At 43.6% G+C, this 27,395-nt stretch overlaps 1 pseudogene; it reads left to right on the top strand.

Annotated features, from left to right (window-relative positions):
• LOC138637853 (C-reactive protein-like) lies at positions 1-27,395 on the top strand (annotated as a pseudogene).

Raw genomic sequence — 27,395 nt, 5'->3', positions numbered from 1 at the left:
AAAAGCCTGAAGAAATACTGGAAAAAAACAAACTGGACATTATGAGGTAGAGTGCATGACAAAGCTAATATATAATAGGAAATGTGCATAGATTTATTTAACTTTTAATTGAGGATATATGTTCATTTTTTCATAGCGTTAAAAACAGTCTTGGTATTGTACTGTATATAATGACTTTATGTGGTATATGACACTAAGGGAGAGAAATAAGGGGGAGTGTAAAATAGTAAAAAAATACTATTGGAAAAAATAGGGTTCTCTTATTGTACTTATATATGTCAGATTTTCGCTTGTAGAAATTTCTACAAAACATCTATGAAAACCTTAAACATTTTTGGCAGGGATTTTTTTATACTTAGCTTACACTTTTTAACGGGTCTGCGTACAACCCACTTTAGGTATGACTTTTTTTACTAGTTCTGGTGGTTTTTTTTGTACTTTTTTTTTCTCTGTTTTAAAAACCCATTAAAGACAGTCTATCAAAAAACGTGTGCTCTAAACTTTCCACTTAGCATAGTAGGAGATTGAGAAACAATATGCTTTGCAGTTGTTAAATCTGATCCTTTGTTGACCCCCCAAAAAACTTTATTATAATTTACAAATGAGGGCACTCTTGGGACTAAATGCATCAGTGCACCATTTCATCACTTATTTACAAGATTAGATAGTAGATTACCACCGCTTTTAAATTGATGCCAGGAGCCATTACTCTCTGAAGATAAACCTCCATTTTGTGTGCATTGTCCAAGTCCAGGAGAGAAGGTCACTCTCTCCTCTCTGCTGACATCACATGTGTTTAGCAGTGTTGTTAGCAATGTCAGCAGAGAGGAGAGAGCAATGTCTACGCTCACTCCTGCACTGATGTGATATCAGATATATTAGCAGCAAGAAGAAAATGATGTGAGAATTTGCTAGTGCAGAACGGCAAGGTGCTCATAATGGAGGTTTACCTTCATGCAAGGAGAAAAAAAATAGATTCAGCTCACCCTTGTTATTTGAATTCCCATGAATCCAGGAAATCTTGAGCACGGATTCATGTTTCTGCCAGATGCCTTGTAAATGCACAAATAGAAAAAGGGGAATCCAGCTCCAAGAATGTAAAATCAATGTCCTTTAATAGTAATCATTAAAACAGAAATAGGCTGATAGACATACAAAAACCGGGTGTACCGGAGGAAGAGTGCCTGTCTAAACTGAACGCTTTCGAACACATGCGTGATCTTAGACACAGTTAGTTGTGAACAGGCATGAGGTCAATTTATACAAAGACACAGCAGGTGTAACAAATATAGAAAAACACTAACAATGACCATATAAAGTGTTAAAGTGGATACTAAAAAATGGACAGTCTGACTGCTCTAACTGTAAAGAACCTTTTCCTATTTAGCTGCTGGAATCGCCTTTCTTTCACCTGTAATCAGTGCCCTCTAGTCCTTAGTATAGTACTTGGAAGGAATGAGTCATGTGCACATCCTATGTACTGACCACACAAATATTTATACATTTAAATGAAATTTCCTCTGAGGTGTCTTTTTTCTAAGCTAAACAAACCCAACTTTTCCAACCTCTCACCAAATTCCAAATACCGTATATACTCGAGTATAAGCCGAGATTTTCAGCCCATTTTTTGGGGGCTGAAAGTCCCCCTCTCGGCTTATACTCGAGTCATACTCGGGGGTCGGCACGGGAGGGGGAGCGGGGGCTATATAATTATGCTCACCTACTCCTGGTGCGGTCCCTGCACGTCCCTGCATATTCTTCCTGTACTGAGCGGTCACATGGTACCGATCATTACAGTAATGAATATGCGGCTCCACCTCCCATAGGGGTGGAGCCGCATATTCATCACTTTAATGAGCGATAACGGTCACCGCTCAGTACAGGAAGAATATGCAGCGCCGGGAGAAGCAGGGACTGCACCGCGCGAGGAGCAGGTAAGTACATGGGGAGGGGGAGTGCTGCACTGCGTGATATTTACCTCTCCTCATTCCGGTGCGGCTCCGTCATCAGCATCCTCTGGCTGTGACGCTCAGGTCAGAGGGCGCGGTGATGTGATCAGTGCGCGCACTCTGCTGAACGTCAGTGCCGGGGGTCCTGAGTGACGGAGAAGTGAGTATGTGATTTTTTTTTATCGCAGCCACAGCATATGGGGCAAGTGACTGTATGGAACATCTGTATGGGGCCATAACGTTTGTGCAGTACTATAATGGGGCAAGTGACTGTATGGAGCATCTGTATGGGGCCATAACGATTGTGCAGCATTATATGGGGCAAGTGACTGTATGGAGCATCTGTATGGGGCCATAACGTTTGTGCAGTACTATAATGGGGCAAGTGACTGTATGGAACATCTGTATGGGGCCATAACGATTGTGCAGCATTATATGGGGCAAGTGACTGTATGGAGCATCTTATGGGGCCATAACGTTTGTGCAGTACTATAATGGGGCAAGTGACTGTATGGAGCATCTGTATGGGGCCATAACGATTGTGCAGCATTATATGGGGCAAGTGACTGTATGGAGCATCTTATGGGGCCATAACGTTTGTGCAGCATTATATGGGGCAAGTGACTGGATGGAGCATCTAATGGGGCATTTGTGCAGCACTACAAGGGGCAAGTGTCTGTATGCAGCATCTTATGGGGCCATAACATTTGTGCAGCACTATAAGGGGCAAGTGTCTGTATGGAGCATCTTATGGGGCCATAACATTTGTGCAGCACTATAAGGGGCAGTGTCTGTATGGAGCATCTTATGGGGCCATAACGTTTGTGAAGCACTATAAGTGGCAGTGACTGTATGGAGCATCTTATGGGGCCATAATGTTTGTGCAGCACTATATGGGGCAAGTGTCTGTATGGAGCATCTTATGGGGCCATAACACTTGTGCAGCACTATATGGGGCAAGTGTCTGTATGGAGCATCTTATGGGGCCATAACACTTGTGCAGCACTATATGGGGCAAGTGTCTGTATGGAGCATCTTATGGGGCCATAACATTTGTGCAGCACTATAAGGGGCAGTGTCTTTATGGAGCATCTTATGGGGCCATAACGTTTGTGAAGCACTATAAGTGGCAGTGACTGTATGGAGCATCTTATGGGGCCATAATGTTTGTGCAGCACTATATGGGGCAAGTGTCTGTATGGAGCATCTTATGGGGCCATAACACTTGTGCAGCACTATATGGGGCAAGTGTCTGTATGGAGCATCTTATGGGGCCATAACACTTGTGCAGCACTATAAGGGGCAAGTGACTGTATGGATCATCTTATGGGGCCATAACGATTGTGCAGCACTATATGGGGCAAGTGACTGTATGGATCATCTTATGGGGCCATAACACTTGTGCAGCACTATAAGGGGCAAGTGTCTGTATGGAGCATCTTATGGGGCCATAACATTTGTGCAGCACTATAAGGGGCAGTGTCTTTATGGAGCATCTTATGGGGCCATAACGTTTGTGAAGCACTATAAGTGGCAGTGACTGTATGGAGCATCTTATGGGGCCATAATGTTTGTGCAGCACTATATGGGGCAAGTGTCTGTATGGAGCATCTTATGGGGCCATAACACTTGTGCAGCACTATATGGGGCAAGTGTCTGTATGGAGCATCTTATGGGGCCATAACACTTGTGCAGCACTATAAGGGGCAAGTGACTGTATGGATCATCTTATGGGGCCATAACGATTGTGCAGCACTATATGGGGCAAGTGACTGTATGGATCATCTTATGGGGCCATAACACTTGTGCAGCACTATAAGGGGCAAGTGTCTGTATGGAGCATCTTATGGGGCCATAACACTTGTGCAGCACTATAAGGGGCAAGTGTCTGTATGGAGCATCTTATGGGGCCATAACGTTTGTGCAGCATTATATGGAGCAAGTGACTGTATGGAGCATCTTATGGGGCCATAACACTTGTGCAGCACTATATGGGGCAAGTGTCTGTATGGAGCATCTTATGGGGCCATAACATTTGTGCAGCACTATAAGGGGCAGTGTCTTTATGGAGCATCTTATGGGGCCATAACGTTTGTGAAGCACTATAAGTGGCAGTGACTGTATGGAGCATCTTATGGGGCCATAATGTTTGTGCAGCACTATATGGGGCAAGTGTCTGTATGGAGCATCTTATGGGGCCATAACACTTGTGCAGCACTATATGGGGCAAGTGTCTGTATGGAGCATCTTATGGGGCCATAACACTTGTGCAGCACTATAAGGGGCAAGTGACTGTATGGATCATCTTATGGGGCCATAACGATTGTGCAGCACTATATGGGGCAAGTGACTGTATGGATCATCTTATGGGGCCATAACACTTGTGCAGCACTATAAGGGGCAAGTGTCTGTATGGAGCATCTTATGGGGCCATAACATTTGTGCAGCACTATAAGGGGCAGTGTCTTTATGGAGCATCTTATGGGGCCATAACGTTTGTGAAGCACTATAAGTGGCAGTGACTGTATGGAGCATCTTATGGGGCCATAATGTTTGTGCAGCACTATATGGGGCAAGTGTCTGTATGGAGCATCTTATGGGGCCATAACACTTGTGCAGCACTATATGGGGCAAGTGTCTGTATGGAGCATCTTATGGGGCCATAACACTTGTGCAGCACTATAAGGGGCAAGTGACTGTATGGATCATCTTATGGGGCCATAACGATTGTGCAGCACTATATGGGGCAAGTGACTGTATGGATCATCTTATGGGGCCATAACACTTGTGCAGCACTATAAGGGGCAAGTGTCTGTATGGAGCATCTTATGGGGCCATAACACTTGTGCAGCACTATAAGGGGCAAGTGTCTGTATGGAGCATCTTATGGGGCCATAACGTTTGTGCAGCATTATATGGAGCAAGTGACTGTATGGAGCATCTTATGGGGCCATAACACTTGTGCAGCACTATAAGGGGCAGTGTCTGTATGGAGCATCTTATGGGGCCATAACACTTGTGCAGCACTATAAGGGGCAAGTGACTGTATGGATCATCTTATGGGGCCATAACACTTGTGCAGCATTATATGGGGCAAGTGACTGTATGAATCATCTTATGTGGCCATAACATTTGTGCAGCATTATATGGGGCAAGTGACTGTATGGATCATCTTATGTGGCCATAACATTTGTGCAGCACTATATGGGGCAAGTGACTGTATGAAGCATCTTATGGGGCCATAATGATTGTGCAGCACTATATGGGGCAAGTGACTGTATGGAGCATCTTATGGGGCCATAACACTTGTGCAGCACTATAAGGGGCAAGTGACTGTATGGAGCATCTTATGGGGCCATAACATTTGTGCAGCACTATATGGGGCAAGTGACTGTATGGAGCATCTTATGGGGCCATAACATTTGTGCAGCACTATATAGGGCAAGTGACTGTATGGATCATCTTATGTGGCCATAACATTTGTGCAGCACTATAAGGGGCAAGTGACTATACGGAGCATCTTATGGGGCCATAATGTTTGTGCATCATTATATGGGGCAAGTGACTGTATGGAGCATCTTATGTGGCCATAACATTTGTGCAGCACTATAAGGGGCAAGTGACTGTATGGAGCATCTTATGGGGCCATAACATTTGTGCAGCATTATATGGGGGCAAATGTGTCTATGGAGCATCTTATGGGGCCATTATTACCCTTTATGCAGGATTGTATGGGGCATATTTTAATATGGAGCATTTAATGGGGCCCATCAAACTTTATGGAGCATTATATGGGGCTCCTGATTCAATATGAATATTCAAAAACACTTAACCTGCTGATGTCTCAATTCATTTTACTTTTATTGGTAACTATTTTTATTTTTGAAATTTACCAGTAGCTGCTGCATTTCCCACCCTAGGCTTATACTCGAGTCATTAAGTTTTCCCAGTTTTTTGTGGCAAAATTAGGGGGGTCGGCTTATACCCGGGTCGGCTTATACTCGAGTATATACGGCATCCTTTTTAAAATATGGATTTCATGTCTGTAAAAAGGATAAAGAGTAGCGCTTTCTGAGCGTAGTAAGTTAAAAATGACGAAAACCAAATAAAGAGATAATTATCACCTGGTGAAGATGGGCTTGAGGCACAACTCCTAATTGCACTATTGTAAAATCCAATGAGTGCAGCCAAACTGGTATGCTTTAGAAATTTCCTCCATGGTGATGTCCAGCAGAGCTTTGTGAGGTAGAAAAGCAGACAAAAGGCATAATAATGGATTGAGTTTTGGGTTCTGAGTTTTTAAAAAGATAGAAAATCCAGATATAAGGCATTAATGTGGATCCAAATCGCTCCTCTCAGGACCAAAAGACGAAAAGTAAAAAAAGCAGATCAGGTGATTGTCCCTTGAGAACTCTGGCAGTAATCTCCTTTTTAGTAGTTTCATTTCTGGTCCTGAGATGAACATTGCGGCATCCAGAAATTCTACGATTTGGATCCATATTTGTGCCTTTAATCGGGATTTTCTACCTTTTTAAAAATTCAGAGCCCAAAACTAGATCCATATTCTGGATGTGGCCCAACAAGTGATTTCTAGAAGAGTAATAATAATACATTGTGGTCACAGGATTTCATCTATCTTTTTATACACCCTTTAATGTTGTTTGCTTTTGCAGCTGCCGCTTGACAGAGTGCTGCTGCTCAGATTATTTGTAGTCAGAATTCCAAAGTCCTTCTCCTGTTCTGTAAGCCCAATTACACTCCCTTCAATGTATATACAAAAATTCAATCACTCTGGCAAAGATGAATTGCTCTTAATTTAACAATTTTAAGGTCACTTTGACATGTTAAGTATTTCATCAGTTTTTTACATTATTATTTGTAAGCCAAAACCAGGAGTGGAACAATTAGATGGAAAGTACACTGCTCAACAAAATAAAGGGAACACTTAAACAACAGACTGTAACTCCAAGTAAATCAAAACTCTGAGAAATCAAACTGTCCACTTCAGTAGCGTAGCTACTGGGGGGGCAGCGGGGGCCATCGCCCCGGGCCCTGTCGCATGAAGGGGCCCACCGGGAGCCAGGGCCACTTCTGTGACGAGGCAGAACACAGCATAGGGGGCTTTTGATGCATACCACTTGGGTCTTTTATGAGTATTAGTATACGAAGCCCACATACAGTAACCAAGAACTGCATCACATTTAGAGCACCACTCCAGCATTTTTTTTTATTTCACTGCTGGAGCGGAGCTGAAAATCCAAGTCCCCAGCCCCCTGTCTGATACTCACCTTCTGGCGTCTTCATCTGTTTTTGTCTCTGCTCGGCTCTGACTCCTGCAGTTTGTGACCTGTCCGCTGCTCCATTGTTCATGGAGCAGCGCAGAGGTCATTTATCAATGTGAGTCTATGGGAGCCTCGGCCTCTTTCTCACTCTCAGGCTATGTGCACACGTTGCGGATTTGGCTGCGGATCCGCAGTGGATTGGCCACTGTGGATCCGCAGCAGTTTTCCATGCGGTGTACAGTACCATGTAAACCTATAGAAAACCAAATCTGCAGTATTTTCCGCAGCATGTCAATTCTTTGTGCAGATTCCGCAGCGTTTTACACCTGCTCCTGTATAGGAATCCACAGGTGTAAAACGCAGGCGAAATCCTCACAAAAAACGCAGGAACTCCGTGGTAAATCCACAGGTAAAACGCAGCACGTTTTACCTGTGGATTTTGCAAAAACGGTGCAGAAAAATCCGCATCGTGTGCACATAGCCTCATAGTCTTACATTGAGCGCTTATGACATAGCTTCTAACTTCTGGCCAGTCAGAAGCTGCGCTCACAAGTTTGAGCCATGGGACTGCAGCAGTGCCACAAAATAGTGAATACACCGGAGGATGAGTAATTGACCGGGGACGGGGACTTGCACTTAAAACACCACTCCAGTGGTGGAAAAAAAAACCTGCTAGAGTGGTGCTTTAATAATTTAATAATAAGCAATTTATTACTTATACACGTGGGCAGCACGGTGGTGCGGTGGTTAGCACTGCAGCCTTGCAGCGCTGGAGTCCTGGGTTCAAACCCCACCAAGGACATACATTTGTATGTTCTCTCCATGTTTGCATAGGTTTCCACCGGGTACTCCGGTTTCCTCCCACATTCCAAAGACATACTAATAGGGAATTTAGATTGTGAACCCCATCAGGAATAGTGATGATAATATGAGTAAAGCGCTGCAGAATATGTTAGCGCTATATAAAAATAAAGATTATTATTATTATTACTATAAAGTTGATAAAGACTTGGAATAAATGTCTGCAGTCACTTTATGTGACTGCAGACTGCCAAATCATGACAGGGAGCTGGGGGCCCATCATACTTTGTATAAGGGAGCTACGGGCCCATCATACTGTGTATAAGGGAGCTGTGGCCCCATCATACTGTGTATAAGGGAGCTGCGGGCCAATCATACTGTGTATAAGGGAGCTGTGGGCCCATCATACTGTGTATAAGGGAGCTGCGGGCCAATCATACTGTGTATAAGGGAGCCGCGGGCCCATCATACTGTGTATAAGGAAGCTGCGGTCCAATCATACTGTGTATAAGGGAGCTGTGGCCCCATCATACTGTCTATAAGGGAGCTGCGGGCCCATCATACTGGGTAAAAGGTAGCTGCAAGCCCATCATACTGTGTATAAGGGAGCTGCGGGCCAATCATACTGTGTATAAGGGAGCTGCGGGCCCTTCATACTGTCTATAAGGGAGCTGCGGGCCCATCATACTGGGTAAAAGGGAGCTGCAAGCCCATCATACTGTGTATAAGGGAGCTGCGGGCCAATCATACTGTGTATAAGGGAGCTGTGGCCCCATCATACTGTGTATAAGGGAGCTGTGGCCCCATCATACTGTCTATAAGGGAGCTGCGGGCCCATCATACTGGGTAAAAGGGAGCTGCAAGCCCATCATACTGTGTATAAGGGAGCTGCGGGCCAATCATACTGTGTATAAGGGAGCTGTGGGCCCATCATACTGTGTATAAGGGAGCTGTGGGCCCATCATACTGTGTATAAGGGAGCTGTGGCCCCATCATACTGTCTATAAGGGAGCTGCGGGCCCATCATACTGGGTAAAAGGTAGCTGCAAGCCCATCATACTGTGTATAAGGGAGCTGCGGGCCAATCATACTGTGTATAAGGGAGCTGCGGGCCCTTCATACTGTCTATAAGGGAGCTGTGGGCCCATCATACTGGGTAAAAGGGAGCTGCAAGCCCATCATACTGTGTATAAGGGAGCTGCGGGCCAATCATACTGTGTATAAGGGAGCTGTGGCCCCATCATACTGTGTATAAGGGAGCTGTGACCCATCATACTGTCTATAAGGGAGCTGCGGGCCCATCATACTGGGTAAAAGGGAGCTGCAAGCCCATCATACTGTGTATAAGGGAGCTGTGGCCCCATCATACTGTGTATAAGGGAGCTGTGACCCATCATACTGTCTATAAGGGAGCTGCGGGCCCATCATACTGGGTAAAAGGGAGCTGCAAGCCCATCATACTGTGTATAAGGGAGCTGCGGGCCAATCATACTGTGTATAAGGGAGCTGCGGGCCCTTCATACTGTGCATAAGGAAGCTGTGGCCCTATCATACTGTGTATAAGGGAGTTGCGGGCCAATCATACTGTGTATAAGGGAGCTGGGGCCAATCATACTGTGTATAAGGGAGCTGCGGGCACATCATACTGTGTGTAAGGGAGCTGCGGGCCCATCATACTGTGTATAAGGGAGCTGTGGGCTCATCATACTGTGTATAAGGGAGCTGTGGCCCCATCATACTGTGTATAGGGGAGCTGCGGCCCATCATACTGTGTATAAGGGAGCTGCGGGCTCATCATGCTGTGTATAAGGGAGCTGCGGGCCCATCATACTGTGTATAAGGGAGCTGCGGGCTCATCATGCTGTGTGTAAGGGATCTGCGGGCTCATCATACTGTGTATAAGGGAGCTGCGGGCTCATCATACTTTGTATAAGGGAGCTGCGGGCCCATTATACTGTGTATAAAGGAGCTGCGGTCTCATCATATTGTGTATAAGGAAGCTGTGGCCCCATCATACTGTGTATAAGGAAGCTGTGGCCCCATCATTCTGTGTATAAGGAAGCTGTGGCCCCATCATACTGTGTATAAGGGAGCTGTGAGTCCACCATACTGTGTATAAGGATGCTGTGGCCCCATCATACTGTGTATAAGGATGCTGTGGCCCCATCATACTGTGTATATGGGAGCTGCAGACCCATCATACTGTGTATAAAGGAGCTGTGGGCCCATCATACTGTGTATAAGGAAGCTGTGGCCCCATCATACTGTGTATAAGGAGGCTGTTGCCCCCATCATACTGTGTATAAGGAAGCTGTGGCCCCATCATACTGTGTATAAGGGAGCTGTGGGCCCATCATACTGTGTATAAGGAAGCTGTGGCCCCATCATACTGTGTATAAGGAGGCTGTGGCCCCATCATACTGTGTATAAGGAGGCTGTTGCCCCCATCATACTGTGTATAAGGAAGCTGTGGCCCCATCATACTGTGTATAAGGGAGCTGCGGGCCAATCATACTGTGTATAAGGGAGCTGCGGGCCCATCATACTGTGTATAAGGAGGCTGTTGCCCCATCATACTGTGTATAAGGGAGCTGTGGGCCCATCATACTGTGTATAAGGGAGCTGTGGCCACATCATACTGTGTATAAGGGAGCTGTGGCCCCATCATACTGTGTATAAGGGAGCTGCGGGCTCATCATACTGTGTATAATGGAGCTGCGGGCCCATCATACTGTGCATAAGGGAGCTGCGGGCTCATCATACTGTGTATAAGGGAGCTGTGGCCCCATCATACTGTGTATAAGGGAGCTGCGGGATCATCATACTGTGTATAATGGAGCTGCGGGCCCATCATACTGTGTATAAGGGAGCTGCGGGCTCATCATACTGTGTATAAGGGAGCTGTGGACCCACCATACTGTGCATAGGGAACTGTGAAGGCATATTGTGCATATGGGAGCTGTTGGCCCATTACACTGTATATTGGGGAGCTCTGGGGGGCATTATAATTTGTATAGTGGAGCTCTGTCAGCATTATACTGTGTAAAGGGGAGCAGTGAGAACATCATACGGTGTATCGGGGAGTTATAGAATCATCATACTGTGTATAGAGGAGTTTTGGGGGCCTAATACTGTGTATGTGGTAGTTTTGAGCTCACCATACTGTATTTAATGGAGCAGTTCATGAGGGAACTTAGGGGATATTATTAAATGTAAAGTGGGCACTTAAGCATTACTGTATTGTTATAGGGGCACTCAGAGTATTGCGACCATAAAAGTTGCATATGGTCACAATATGGCGGTAAAATCAATGTTCGTTTTTGTATATAGATTTATTTTCAATAACAGCGCGGTCATATCCTGAGGTTCCACTATATTCACAATTAGAGTGCGCAACTGTAACTGTAATCAGGGTTAGCTGGTTAGGGGCCCACTCAGATGTTTCGCCCCCCCCCCCTCTAAGTTGAAACCCTAGCTACGCCTCTGGTCCACTTAGAAGCAGCACTGTTTGGCAGGAGGAACTGTTAGTCTCTGGAGAATAAGTAGTCATGGTCATCACAACACCAGCAGCAATTCCAGATGTACAGAAATTACGTTCTTCCATGGCACATTCACATTTAGTACCCAAGTAAGTAAATCATATAACTTAAGAGACTTAAGTTTTTATATTGATTAAATTGATAATTGTAGTGGAACACCACTACAATTATCAATTTAATCAATATAAAAACTTAAGTCTCTTTTTCTCTCTTCCCCTAAGATCCTATTAGCACCTTAAAGGATCCATCAAAATTTCTACTTCATAACCAATGATTATTCAATAAGTAAGTGCTCTTGTATTTATATCTACTCCATTATACAGATTTTCACTTTATTGCTAATTTTTTTGTAGATAGCGCAGTAACTATACTATTTTCTAGTAACTATAAGTCATACTTAACAGGTCCACACAGAACCTGTTGTAATCACCAGCAGCACTCTACATTGAGCACCCGTTCCCCCATTAGGAACCACCTGGAGCCCCAGTGATTCTTTTTGTTTTTAGAATTCTGTTTGACAATCAATTTCACATGCTGTTGTGCAAATGGAATAGACAACAGATGGAAATTATTGGCAATTATCAAGACACACTCAATAAAGGAGAGGTTCTGCAGGTGGGGACCACAGACCACATCTCAGTACCAATGCTTTCTGGCTGATGTTTTAGTCACTATTGAATGTTGGTTGTGCTTTCACACTCGTGGTAGCATGAGATGGACTATACATCCCACACAAGTGGCTCAGGTAGTGCAGATCATCCAGAATGGCGCATCAATTCGAGCTGTGGCAAGAAGGTTTGCTGTGTCTGTCAGCGTAGTGTCCAGAGGCTGGATGAAGTCACTCCCATGAGACAGGCCAGTACACCAGGAGACATGGAGGGGGCTGTAGCAGGGCAACAACCCAGCAGCAGGACCGCTACCTCAGCCTTTGTGCAAGGAGGAACAAGAGGAGCACTGACAGAGCACTGCAAAATGACCTCCAGCAGGCCACAAATGTGCATGTGTATGCATAAACTGTAAGAAACGAAGTCAATGAGGATGGTCTGAGTGCCCGACGTCCACAGATGGCGATTGTGCTCACAGCCCAACTCCGTATAGGATGCTTATCATTTGCCACAGAACACCAGGATTGGCAAATTCGCCAATGGCACCCTGTGCTCTTCACAGATGAAAGCAGGTTCACACTGAGCACATGTGACAGACGTGGCAGAGTCTGGAGACATCGTGGAGAGCGATATGTTGCCTGCAACATCCTTCAGCAAGACCTGTTTGGCAATGGGTCAGTAATGGTGTGTGGTGGCATTTCTTTGGAGGGCCACACAGCCCTCCATGTGCTCGACAGAGGTAGCTTGACTGCCATTAGGTACCGAGATGAGATCCTCAGACCCCTTGTGAGACCTTATGCTGGTGCGGTTGGCCCTGGGTTCCTCCTAATGCAGGACAATGCCAGACCTCATGTGGCTGGAGTGTGTCAGCAGTTCCTTTAAGATGAAGGCATTGAAGCTATGGACTGGCCCTCCCATTCCCCAGACCTGAATCTGATTGAACACATCTGGGACATCATGTCTCACACCATTTACCAATGTAACGTTGCACCACAGGCTATCCAGGAGTTGGCAGATGCTTTAGTCCAGGTCTGGGAGGAGATCCTCAGGAGACCATCTGCCACCTCATCAGGAGCATGCCCAGGCATTGTAGGGAGGTCATACAGGCACGTGGAGGCCACACATACACTACTGATTGCATGGCTACCAACTCTCCTCAGTCCCACAAGCTCGCTGCCTCGGGGTAATCCTTGACGCTGATCTCTCCATCAAACCCCATATCCAAGCCCTTTCCACTTCCTGCCGACTTCAACTCAAAAATATTTCACAAATCCGTACATTCCTCTATCAAGAATCTGCAAAAACCCTAGTGCATGCCCTCATCATCTCTCGCCTTGACTACTGCAACCTCCTGCTCTGTGGCCTCCCCTCTAACACTCTCGCACCCCTCCAATCTATTCTAAACTCTGCTGCCTGACTAATCCACCTGACCCCCCCCCCGCTATTCCCCGGCCTCTCCCCTCTGTCAATCCCTTGACTGGCTCCCCATTGCCCAGAGACTCCACTACAAAACCCTAACCATGACATACAAAGCCATCCACAACCTGCCTCCTCCATACATCTGTGACCTCGTCTCCCGGTACTTACCTACACGCAACCTCCGATCCTCACAAGATCTCCTTCTCTACTCCCCTCTTATCTCCTCTTCCCACAATCATATACAAGATTTCTCTCGCGTATCACCCCTACTCTGGAACCCTCTACCACAACACATCAGACTCTCGCCTACCATCGAAACCTTAAAAAGAACCTGAAGACCCACCTCTTCAGACAAGCCTACAACCTGCAGTAACCACCGATCAACCAAACCGCTGCACGACCAGCTCTATCCTCACCTACTGTATTCTCACCCATCCCTTGTAGATTGTGAGCCTTCGCGGGCAGGGTCCTCATTCCTCCTGTACCAGTTATGACTTGTATTGTTTAAGATTATTGTACTTGTTTTTATTATGTATACCCCTCCTCACATGTAAAGCGCCATGGAATAAATGGCGCTATAACAATAAATAATAATAATAATTGGAGTATAGACTGGCTTTAGAGTGATAAAAAAATGTTGTCAGGAAAGGTTACGTAGCAGTTAGTTTTTCTTCTCTTTATAGTCCGTTTTTGCATTGAAAGAGCTGAATTCCCACCTGCAGACCTGGGCCTGAGCATTTTCCTGGCATCCTCTGCCTCATGCGTGCGTTTCAGAGGGACATTTCCTGCTCTTTTAAGGACAATAGGAGGAAATAAATCCTCAGGGCCTCTTTTGCAGTTGGAATCTTTTCTCCACTACTAAGAAATTTATGATCTGCTATAGTGGGGCCTTTTAAAGAAAATACCAGGAAATTGATTTAAGTGGTTTTCCCATCTCATATCTGCAAATACCTCCGATTAGAAATGTAGTATAGTACTTCTGATTTGCTATGTCGCAGCATCATTTCCTTGTTTTAAGGCATTTCCACTGAAGTTGGATCAGACTGTAATTTGATTTTCCACTTTGATTTTGAGTATCGTTCCAAATCCAGGCCTCCATGGTTAATAAATTTTATTTCCATTGATGATTTTTGTGTGATTTTGTTGTCAGCTTTGAACAGAACAAAGTATTAAATGAGAATATTTCATTCATTCAGATCTAGGATGTGTAATTTGAGTGTTCCCTTTATTTTTTTGAGCAGTGTATAATAAAAACATGTCACCACTTTTGTATTTTTCACCTGCTCCTGGTTTTATATTACTAACACTAATGTAAAATACTGACCAAATACTGAATGTGTGAATGTGTCCTAAAACCTATCTAGCATGTGTTTATCCATGAAGTCATCCTATCCAGATCGTTTTTTAATATTATATGATCATGGTCAGTTTTCAGTATCCTACATAGTTTGGTGTCGTCAGCAAAGAATGACAGTTTACTCTCAATCTCATCCACAAGGTCATTAATAAGGAGGATAGAAAGAATTGGTGCTAGCACAGATCATTGTGACCCCCACTGCTTAACTCTATAGTTCCCATGGCTGACTTTATCCAATTTAGAGAATGTACCATTTACAAATACTTTTTGTTTCATGTCCCTTAAAGGACTGGTCCACTACTTGGACAATCCCATCTTGATCTAAATGTCTGGCCCCTATAAAATAATAAACCTATACTTAGCTCCCATACTGGCATTGTTCCAGCAGTGTGAGTCCTCGCGGTCCAGATGCTCTCATGCGGTTGTTGTAACATGTGACCCCAGCGCCCAATCAGTGCTGGCATCACTGTCTCCACCTTTAGACAAGTCGAATATGAAGATGAAGTCCAGGTGGAGCAGTTCTCTCAGATTCTTTTCATGTTCAATTCAACAGGAGGTGGGCATAGTGATGCCAGCGCTGGGGTATGAGAAGTTGTCCAAGTAGTGGACAACTTCTTTAACCAGTTAATTATCCATGTGCATATAATGTCCACTAGTTCCTGCTTCTGGAGCCTCAGCACAAGGCTGCTGTGTGGTGCAGTCTAATCTTTGAAAACAAAAATAATTATTTTTATTGTTGCTCCATCTCCTACAAGGTAATGTGGTTAGTCTGAACAGTTTGAAATGTAAAATATGGGCAAACAGACTCTCATTACAATACATTGCGTTTTTTGACAGGGTTATTTTTATAATTGTTGCATAACAGAAGGCTTGCAAATCCTCTATTTTCTGGGATTCCCAGTGCTGCTTTTGATTTACTGGTCTGGTGCAACATCATCTGTCCTCCCAGCTAATCAAAAGCCACACTGGGGATCCTGATCTGACTAATGGATCGGTGCCCGGCCCCCGCGAATCAATCATTTCATCTCTAGTTCCCAGTACTTTGCTAAATCACAGCACACATTGGGACTGATTCCTCAAAGCTTTTATTTTTTTCATGCCAGCTGGAATGAGCTCCACCAACATGGGTGAGAGCTGAGGTGGAGCTAGAGGAGGACAGGGCATGACAATGCTTACTCGTTAAGTTCATCAAATATGCCGCTATTTTATATGCCAGAAATATAGACACTGATTGGAGCGGCATTTCTGGTTTGGTTCTGAGAAGAGGCATCAAATTCGCTGTGTTCTTCTTAATGAATTCAGAGCATTTACTCAACCAAGCCTTGAATCGGCCCCAATCGATTTGGGAAATGCATAGAAGTATGAGTCACATTTTCAGGTTTATGACTATGGAATGCACTGTTTTTATTGTATTTGATGCCGGCTATTCCACCTTCACTGGGACAGTTACATCAGCCACAAGTCATGAGCCTTTCATGTGTATTTATATGAGTCAGGGATATTTTATTATCTTGCTTGTTTAGTTTTTACTCCAGTGATAACAACAAATATTACTTACCTATTACTTTTGTATAACTATCATCTTTTCTATTAATATGTACATTAAAGGTGGATGACATTACCTGTTCTTCTTCTGATGGATCTCAAGCAGCACAAAGTATAAGAGCTACATTTAATATATTATTCTTATGTCCATAAAAGAAAGTGATTTTGAAAGTTAATTTTTCTACCCTTCCTGCTCCTTTCTTTTGACAGCCCTGTGATTATCTGCTAAAATGCTGTTCCATCAAACCTGACATACACTGCTCAAAAAAAAAATAAAGGTAACACTCAAATAACACATCCTAGAATGAATGAAATATTCTCATTGAATACTTTGTTCTGTACAAAGTTGAATGTGCTGACAACAAAATCACACAAAAATCATCAATGGAAAAAAAAAAATATTAACCAATGGAGGTCTGGAGTTGGAATCCCACTCAAAATCAAAGTGGAAAATCCAATAACAGGCTGATCCGTCTTCAATGGAAATGCCTCAGGACAAGGAAATGATGCTCAGTAGTGTGTGTGTGGCCTCCATGTGCCTGTATGACCTCCTTACAATGTGCGGGCATGCTCCTGATGAGGCGGCGGATGGTCTTCTGAGGGATCTCCTCCCAGACCTGGACTAAAGCATCCGCCAACTCCTAGACAGTCTGTGGTGCAAAGTGATGTTGGTGGATGGTGCGAGACATGATGTCCCAGATTTGTTCAATCGGATTCAGGTCTGGGGAACGAGCAGGCCAATCCATAGCTTCAATGCCTTTATCTTGCAGGAACTGTTGACACACTCCAGCCACATGAGGTCTGCCATTGTCCTGCATTAGGAGGAACCCAGGGCCAACCGTACCAGCATATGCTCTCACAAGGGTTCTGAGGATCTCATCTCGGTACATAATGGCAGTCAGGCTACCTCTGGCGAGGATATGGAGGGCTATGCGGCCCTCCAAAGAAATGCCACCCCACACCATTACTGACCCACTGCCAAACCGGTCATGCTGAAGGATGTTACAGGCAGCATATCTTTCTCCATGACGTCTCCAGACTCTGTCACGTCTGTCACATGTGCACAGTTTGGACTTGCTATCATCTGTGAAGAGCACAGGGCACCAGTGGCGAATTTGCCAATCCTGGTGTTCTGTGGAAAATGCAAAGCATCCTGCACGGTGTTGGGCTGTCAGCACAACTCCCATTTGTGGACATCGGGCACTCAGACCATCCTCATGGAGTTGGTTTCTAACCATTTGTGCAGACACGTGCACATTTGTGGCCTGCTGGAGGTCATTTTGCAGGGCTCTGGCAGTGCTCCTCCTGTTTCTCCTTGCACAAAGGCTGAGGTAGCTGTCCTCCTGCTGGGTTGTTGCCCTCCTACGGTCCCCTCCACATCTCCTGGTGTACTGGCCTGTCTCCTGGTAGTGCCTCCAGCCTCTGGACGCTACGCTGACAGACACAGCAAACCTTCTTGCCACAGCTCGCATTGATGTGCCATCCTGAATCAGCTGCACTACTTGAGCCACATGTGTGGGTTGTAGAGTCCATCTTATGCTACCACGAGTGTGAAAGCACAACCAACAATCAAAAGTCACCAAAACATCAGCCAGAAAGCATTGGTTCTGAGATGTTGTCTGTGGTCTCCATATGCAGAACCACTCCTTTATTGAGAGTGTCTTGATAATTGAAGCAAAAAAAAAATTGCCCATAATTTCCATCTGTTGTCTATTCTATTTGCACAACAGCATGTGAAATTGATTGTCAAACAATGTTGCTTCCTAAGTGGACAGTTTGATTTCACAGAAGTTTGATTTACTTGGAGTTATAGTCTGTTGTTTAAGGGTTCCCTTTATTTTTGTGAGCAGTGTATTTCAAAGTCCTTGAGTTTTTCCTTACAGATGTTGCCCATCAATTGCATTATGTTGGAAGGGTGGTGGGCATAAGATTAACTGACCAAACATATACAGTGGCTGAAATAAGTATTGAACACGTCACTAATTTTCTAAGACAAAAATATTTCTAAAGATGTTTTTGACAAAATTATCACCAGATGTCGGTAACAAGCCATCTCATGTACACAGGCAAAGAAAGCATCCATAGATGTCCAAATGACACAGGAAAAAAGTATTGAACACAAGAAGAAAGAGAGGTGTGAAAAGCCATGGAAAGTCATGACACCATGTGAAAAATATCAGTAATTAGAAAGCAATCTTGCACTTAGGGTACCATCACACAGTGGCATTTTGATCGCTACGACGGCACGATTCGTGACGTTCCAGCGATATAGTTACGATCTCGCTGTGTCTGACACACTCCTGCGATCAGGAACCCCGCTGAGAATCGTACGTCGTAGCAGATCGTTTGAAACTTTCTTTCGTCGTCTAATGTCCCGCTGTGGCGGCATGATCGCATGGTGTAACAAAGGTGTGCACGATATTGTATACGATGTGCGCATAGTAACCAACGGTTTCTACATCGCACATACGTCATGAAATTATCGCTCCAGCGTCGTACATTGCAAAGTGTGACAGCAGTCTACGACGCTGGAGTGATATTGTTACGATGCTGGAGCGTCACGGATCGTGCCATCGTAGCGATCAAAATGCCACTGTGTGACAGTACCCTTAGTGAAAAATTATGTCAGCTGGTTCAATTGATGGCCCATAAAAGGTGTCTCATTACTAAGGTGCCACACAAGAAACATGTCATGATTAGTGTTGAGCATTCCGATACCGCAAGTATCGGGTATCGGCCGATAATTGCGGTATCGGAATTCCGATACCGAGTTCCGATATTTTTGTGATATCGGGAATCGGTATCGGATCCATATTAATGTGTAAAATAAAGAATTAAAATAAAAAATATTGATATACTTACCTCTCCGGAGGCCCCTGGACATCACCGCTGGTAACCGGCAGCCTTCTTTGTTTAAAATGAGCGCGTTTAGGGACTTCCATGACGTCACGGCTTCTGATTGGTCGCGTGCCGCTCATGTGACCGCCACGCGACCAATCACAAGCCGCGACGTCATTCTCAGGCCCTAAACTCCTCATTCTAGGAATTTAGGACCTGCGAATGACGTCGCGGCTTCTGATTGGTCGCGTGGCGGTCACATGAGCGGCACGCGACCAATCAGAAGCCGCAACGTCATTCTCAGGCCCTAAACTCCTCATTCTAGGAATTTAGGACCTGAGAATGACGTCGCGGCTTCTGATTGGTCGCGTGGCGGTCACATGAGCGGCACGCGACCAATCAGAAGCCGCGACGTCATTCCCAGGTCCTAAACACGCTCATTTTAAACAAAGAAGGCTGCCGGTTACCAGCGGTGATGTCCAGGGGCCTCCGGAGAGGTAAGTATATCAATATTTTTTATTTTAATTCTTTATTTTACACATTAATATGGATCCCAGGGCCTGAAGGAGAGTTTCCTCTCCTTCAGACCCTGGGAACCATCAGGATACCTTCCGATACTTGGTGTCCCATTGACTTGTATTGGTATCGGGTATTGGTATCGGCGATATCCGATAGTTTTCGGGTATCGCCGATACTATCCGATACCGATACTTTCAAGTATCGGATGGTATCGCTCAACACTAGTCATGATGTATCAAACCAGTTAGCTGTCTCAAGACCTTTGCAACCATACTGTAATATGGTAATAATTAGAAAAGGATAGGAGGAAAGGATTGAATGTGCATTTCCTCGCCAGATTGCAGATGCTAAGCAGTTTGAGGTTGGCTGGGAATCACTGGTTATGACATTAATAAAGAAAGAAAAGATAAAAGGGATCAATTCATATTTTCTTTGTGTTCTTATAGTTTTTAAATAAGAATTTTATATGCTGCAATACAATCTGTTATTAGTATTTTTAAATTGTGTATGATACATATTTTGTAAAAAAAAAAAACGTTTTGCAGGTGATTGAGTGGTAGAATCAGTTTGAAATATATTATCTTTAGGTCAAATTGTATATTTTATTTTTCATGATATTGCTATATTTTACATATTTTGATATCTATATATTGTACATTTTATATTTTATATCACTTTATTTTTGATCATTTTTTGACTATTTGTTGATTTTTTTTCTTGTTCTTTTTGCTGCATTTCTTACAGCTGACCGCTTGTATACAAAGGCTTAATCAACATCATTGAATGCTTCCATCCCGTTGGTCACTACCCATATTTAATGCGTCACTTCCTACACTGTCTGTAAATCCACCTGAGGAAGGTAGCGGTCAGCTGCCGGAACGCGTAGTGGCTTAACCCCTTTCTGACCTCGGACGGCATAGTACGGGGAGCCCGCATCAAAGCCGGGACATGTCAGCTGTTTTGAACAGCTGACATGTGCGCGCAATAGCAGCGGGTGGAATCGCGATTCACCCACCGCTATTAACTAGTTAAATGCCACTGTCAAACGCTGACAGCAGCATTTAACTACCGCTTCAAGCAATTGGGCCAGAAATGAGCGCATCACTGACCTCTGTCATGTGATCGGGGGTCAGCGATGCGTCGGCATGACAACCAGAGGTCTCCTTGAGACCTCTTTGGTTGTTAATGCTGGATTGCTGTGAGCTACATGGGAGCGATCTATGCATCGCTCCTATGTAGCAGAGCCAATCGAGTTGTGCCAGCTTCTGAAGCATGGCCAATCGAGTTGTGCCAGCTTCTGAAGCATGGCAAAAGTAAAAAAAGTGTTTTAGAAAATATGAAAAAAAGTATAAAAGTTTAAATCACCCCCTTTCACCCAATTCAAAATAAAACAATAAAAAAACAGACATACACATATTTGGTATCGCCGCATTCAGAATCTATCAATAAAAAAATAATCAAATCGGTAAATGGCGTAGTGAGAAAAAAATTAGAAATGGTCGCTGCAACATTGCAATAAAATGCAATAACGGGCGATCAAAAGAACGTATCTGCACCAATATGGTATCATTAAAAACATCACCTCAGCACGCAAAAAATAAGCCCTCAACCAACCCGAGATCACTAAAAATGGAGACTCTACGGGAATCGGAAAATGGAACAATTTTTTTTTTTAAGCAAAAAGTTTGGAATTTTTTTTCACCATTTAGATAAAAAAGAACCTAGACATGTTTGGTGTCTAAGATCTCGTAATGACCTGGAGAATCATAATGTCAGTTTTAGCATTTTGTGAACCTAGCAAAAAAGCCAAACAAAAAACAAGTGTGGGATTGCACTTTTTTTGCAGTTTCACGGCACTTGGAGTTTGTTTCCCCTTTTTTAGTACACAACATGCTAAAACCAATAATGTCATTCAAAAGTAGAACTTGTGCCACAAAAAATAAGCCCTCACATAGCCATATTGACAAAAAACTATAAAAGTTATGGCTCTGGGAAGGAGGGGAGCGAAAAACGAAAACGCAAAACCGAAAAAAGCTAGGGTCATGAAGGGGTTACCCACTTAATGACCAGGGGTATTTTTGGTTTTATGTTTTCGTTTTTTGCTCCCCTTCTTCCCAGAGCCATAACTTTTATATTATTTTTTTGTCAAAATGGCCATGTGAGGGGTTGATTTTTGTGGGACGAGTTGTACTTTTGAACGAGTTGTACTTTTTAAAGTGTTCAATACTCTTTCCTTGTGTCATTTCTCATCATCACACATGACTTGATTTATGGACATTTATGGTTTGATTTATTTACCTCTGTGGATAGAATGGGTTGTTACCAACATCTGGTGAGAATTTCATGTCAATAGTACCTTTAGAAATACAGTTAGGGCCAGAAATATTTGGACAGTGACACAAGTTTTGTTATTTTAGCTGTTTACAAAAACATGTTCAGAAATACAATTATATATATAATATGGGCTGAAAGTGCACACTCCCAGCTGCAATATGATAGTTTCCACATCCAAATCGGAGAAAGGGTTTAGGAATCATAGCTCTGTAATGCATAGGGTCCTCTTTTTCAAGGGACCAAAAGTAATTGGACAATGGACTCTAAGGGCTGCAATTAACTCTGAAGGCGTCTCCCTCGTTAACCTGTAATCAATGAAGTAGTTAAAAGGTCAGGGGTGGATTCCAGGTGTGTGGTTTTGCATTTAGAAACTGTTGCTGTGAGCAGACAACATGCGGTCAAAGGAACTCTCAATTGAGGTGAAGCAGAACATCCTGAGGCTGAAAAAAAAGAAAAAATCCATCAGAGAGATAGCAGACATGCTTGGAGTAGCAAAATCAACAGTTGGGTACATTCTGAGAAAAAAGGAATTGACTGGTGAGCTTGGGAACTCAAAAAGGCCTGGGCGTCCACGGATGACAACAGTGGTGGATGATCGCCACATACTTAATTTGGTGAAGAAGAACCCGTTCACAACATCAACTGAAGTCCAGAACACTCTCAGTGAAGTAGGTGTATCTGTCTCTAAGTCAACAGTAAAGAGAAGACTCCATGACAGTAAATACAAAGGGTTCACATCTAGATGCAAACCATTCATCAATACCAAAAATAGACAGGCCAGATTTAAATTTGCAGAAAAACACCTAAAGAAGCCAGCTCAGTTCTGGAAAAGTATTCTATGGACAGATGAGACAAAGATCAACCTGTACCAGAATGATGGGAAGAAAAAAGTTTGGAGAAGAAAGGGAACGGCACATGATCCAAGGCACACCACATCCTCTGTAAAACATGGTGGAGGCAACGTGATGGCATGGGCATGCATGGCTTTCAATGGCACTGGGTCACTTGTGTTTATTGATGACATAAGAGCAGACAAGAGTAGCCGGATGAATTCTGAAGTGTACCGGGATATACTTTCAGCCCAGATTCAGCCAAATGCTGCAAAGTTGATTGGACGGCGCTTCATAGTACAGATGGACAATGACCCCAAGCATACAGCCAAAGCTACCCAGGAGTTCATGAGTGCCAAAAAGTGGAACATTCTGCAATGGCCAAGTAAATCTCCAGATCTAAACCCAATTGAGCATGCATTTCACTTGCTGAAATCCAGACTTAAGACGGAAAGACCCACAAACAAGCAAGACCTGAAGGCTGCGGCTGTAAAGGCCTGGCAAAGCATTAAGAAGGAGGAAACCCAGCGTTTGGTGATGTCCATGGGTTCCAGACTTAAGGCAGTGATTGCCTCCAAAGGATTTGCAACAAAATATTGAAAATAAAAATATTTTGTTTGGGTTATGTTTATTTGTCCAATTACTTTTGACCTCCTAAAATGTGGAGTGTTTGTAAAGAAATGTGTACAATTCCTACATTTTCTATCAGATATTTTTGTTCAACCCTTCAAATTAAACGTTACAATCTGCACTTGAATTCTGTTGTAGAGGTTTCATTTCAAATCCAATGTGGTGGCATGCAGAGCCCAACTCGCGAAAATTGTGTCACTGTCCAAATATTTCTGGCCCTAACTGTATGTTTACTTCAAAAACTGGTTACATCTTCAATATTTTTTTTCACCCACTATATTTACATGCAAAAATACATTTTTGGTGTTTAACATGGATCTTTCACCATCTTTCAAAATGTAAATTTCACATGTTACTAGATAGATCTCTTAGATTTGATGATACAAGTGTACTCACCTTGAAATTCATATCAGAATGATTGTCATCTTATTTATAAAAGTGTAAACTTAAACTAAAATGACAGCTCCTTGGTGTCTCTGGTGCTGCTATAATCTAATGCTGCTCAGTATAAGCTGCACCTGTCAGTCAGGCTGGGAGGGCAGATTCTGAGTGACTTTCAGGTGAAGCCATAAAAGCTGGTGACAAATTCTCTTTAAAGGTGATAGGTTTTAAATACATGATTGCTGGAGGACCCCCAATGACCAAAAATCATTCCCAAGATCCCCTGTCTGAATAGAGTGGTAGTGTGTGAATCAGTGAACGATCTATTTACTTCTGGGGGTCTAATGTATCAACTTTCCGACAGAAAAACATTTGGAGGGGTGGTCATAGGTGCACACTATCACTCCATTCACATGTGTTATCCCACAAAGTGACCATTTCTACGGGATACCGGATATATAGTGTGTTTTTATATAAAAGCTGTGAATTGTTATTTGGACTGTGCATTTTAAATACATTGTGAGACCTGCTGACAGGCAGCACAAAAATGGTTAATGTTCTCCTCACAGGCTTGATCAGGTGACCCAGCTCTGTTTTAATATGCAGAAGGTTCTGGAAAAATGCCTCAGGGCAGTGAGCCAATGACTGCAGCTCTACAGTCACATAGAAGGTTGAGGAGCCAAGTCCTGTGAGACAGTTTTAATTTGAAGTGGCAGTTGGTAGTCGGACATTTTGAGAAGAGGAAGCCATTTTGTAGGTGAAGGAATAACCTACTTTCTCCCTGCCGGCTTTGCTTAAACAGGGGACTGACATGATAAGGGGAGTTAATAGTCTTCATATGAGGAAGACTACCATTGCACCTCTAGGAGGAAGAATTACCTCAGGGCATAAACAGAGCACGGTGCTGAAGAAGAAATATTCAGACTTAAAGGGAACCTGTCACCTGAATTTGGCGGGTCCTTTTTTGGGTCATATGGGCGGTGTTTTCGGAAGTATTTTGCTGTGTTCCGGGACATAGTGCGCCAGCGCATGCGCACTAATGGGTTTCAGCTTTGCCCGCAGTTGGGCAAAGCATACTGCATGTGCGCAAGGCAAGATTGCTTTGCGCATGCGTTAAATAGGGAGGAAAGCGAATCAACAGCAAGTCAATTTCGCGACCAGCGTGCAGCCAGCGGGGAAAAAAGGGGTTAATAAAAGACCCCCAAAATACGCCCATATGACCCAAAAAAGGACCCGCTAAATTCAGGTGACAGGTTCCCTTTAATTAAACCAGAGGTTACTAAGATCTGCCTGTCTGCAGGTACACAGCAATCATCAACTGTGAGTGTAATTCTGTACCTCTGTTTCCTGCTGTTTATAAATGATGATTTGTCCCATTACTTTCAGTAAAAAGACTTCTGTTTTAAATTCTTACGGCTTTTTCACGACTGGGGCTCAAATGCACCAACTACTGCCACCATCATCATTTTCTGCATAAAGGCAGTTACAGTGCAACCATTGTATTGTGGAGTTTCCTGTGAGTGTGTAATTTGAGAAGGAACGGCTCTTCTCCTCACAGAAAGCTTGGCCACATAATATACATCATACCTGGTCAGGAGTACGACCCTCAGCCATACACCACATGAGTATGCCACACACGCATGACAGGTACTTAAAGGAAACCTGTCACAAGATTTGACTGATATGAGATATGGCAACCACCTTTCAGGCCTGATACACAGCTTTCTATAATGCTGTATATCTACTTCCAACCCGACCTGAAATATAAAAAAAGAGCTTTCATTAAACCCACCTGTGAGGCAGTCAGGTCCGAGGGGTGTTGCTCTTCTTGGTCCTGCGCCTCCCTTCTTCTCGTGATGCCATCTTCCTTGCTACGTGTAGATGACACATTCCTATGTCATCCACACAGTCTCCTCAGCATCATGCTCTTGTGCAGGCGTACTTCCCTCCCTTACTAGGGCAGAGTAAAGTACTGCAGTGCACATGCGTCGGGGCTCTTTGACCTTTTCCCACGACTGCACAATGAAGTACTTTGCTCTGCCCTCAACAGGGCAGAGAAGTAAGCCTGTGCAAGAGTGCCTGTGCAAGAGACGCGTTATCAACACAAAGCGAGATGGAAAACGGCATTGCAAGAATAAGGGAGGAGTTGGGGGCAGATACACAGCTTTACAGAATGCTGTATATCAGTCCTGGAAGGTGGTGGCCGTATCTCATATCAGTCAAACCTAGTGACGAGTTCCCTTTAAGAGGAACAAAGACAAATCACCTAATTAAGTAATTTTCAAATGTTTCAGAACTTTCCATACTGGACAAAAGTATTAAAATAAATTACGAAAAGTTTGATTGCTTTTTTAAATTATACATATCTTGTTTTTATAAAACTTTCACTACAATCTTTATACTGTTGAATTATGTGTTTTTTAGATTTGGGAAACAAAGTCTTCCTCTTCCCAAGAGAAACTGCAACTTCATACGTGGTCTTAAAGCCAGAAGTTAAATCGCCACTACGGAAGCTGTCTGTTTGCCTGAGGTCCTACACTGAGCTTTCCCGCAGTAAGGGTTATGTGTCCACGTTCAGGATTGCATCAGGATTTGGTCAGGATTTTCCATCAGTTTTTGTAAGCCAAAACCAGGAGTGGATGATAAATACAGAAGTGCTGCATATGTTTCTATTATACTTTTCCGCTAATTGTTCCACTCCTGGTTTTGGCTTACAAATACTGATGAAAAATCCTGACCAAATCCTGATGCAATCCTGAACGTGGACACATACCCTTACAGCCTTTTTTCTGTGGCCATGGCTGGTTCCAACCAAGATAATGCATTTCTCATTTTTCCAGAACCACCTTATTTTAGTCATATCCATATAAACCAAGAAAACTGCAAAATCAAGACAGATCTAGATGTTCTAGACTGGAAACATACATGTGTGACTTGGGACTCAGAAACTGGAGTCATTCAGCTTTGGATCAATGGTAAACTATATCCTCGAAGAGTGTCCCAAAAAGGGTTTTCATACACACCAGAGATGAAAATAATTCTTGCACAGGATCAGGACTCGTTTGGTGGTGGGTTTGAGTCGAAACAAAGCTTTATTGGTGAGATTAGTGATGTCCATATGTGGGATTATGTGCTGACACCAGAAAACATTCAAAAGGTCGTCGCCGATGATTACACTGGAAATGTTATTAACTGGAGATCTTTAAATTTTGAAATTAAGGAAATGTTTTGATCGAACCAAAACTTCAATGTAAATCCTGGGGCTACACTGCATCCCTATATACTCAATGTTTCAGCTGATCAAATGTCTAAATGAGAGATGGTTATAATAACATTTTATGACAATGTGGTCTACAATGTGGAATA

The sequence above is a fragment of the Ranitomeya imitator genome, chromosome 1, assembly GCF_032444005.1.
Source record: "Ranitomeya imitator isolate aRanImi1 chromosome 1, aRanImi1.pri, whole genome shotgun sequence".
In the NCBI taxonomy this organism is placed as follows: Eukaryota; Metazoa; Chordata; class Amphibia; order Anura; family Dendrobatidae; genus Ranitomeya; species Ranitomeya imitator.
Note: the sequence above shows the minus strand (reverse complement) of the source record. Positions and strands in the feature narration are given on the sequence as shown.